Consider the following 428-nt stretch of genomic DNA (forward strand, 5'->3'; position numbering starts at 1 on the left):
AAAGTTTGATTTTCTTTAATAAAAAGATGAATAAAAAGACGTATGAAAGGTAATGTTAATTAGGCTGAAAAGTCATAGTGTGCTATTTACTTTTTACTAAATGGAAAGAGTTTACCAATCAACTAGACTGTGTTTGTAAAATACTGACTTTCTGAGTTAAGTGAGTCCACATTTAAAGTGCTCCATAATCACTAAATGACACTTGGAAATTTACATGCATAATCAGTTTTAAAAAATCAGTTTTGTTGTAAATAGTTAACAAAAAGGTGAAGTACAATGCATGTGTTGTTAAGTTTATGCATATGATATCAAGTTATTAGTATTCATAATAAAAATTTTGTGTTCTAACTGGAGTTACTCTTCATATTATTTTTGTCAAATCATACGGACCTGTGACAACACCAACGTCGGGTCATGATTATGATACT

The sequence above is a fragment of the Penaeus monodon genome, chromosome 25 (genome assembly GCF_015228065.2).
Source record: "Penaeus monodon isolate SGIC_2016 chromosome 25, NSTDA_Pmon_1, whole genome shotgun sequence".
Lineage (NCBI taxonomy): Eukaryota > Metazoa > Arthropoda > Malacostraca > Decapoda > Penaeidae > Penaeus > Penaeus monodon.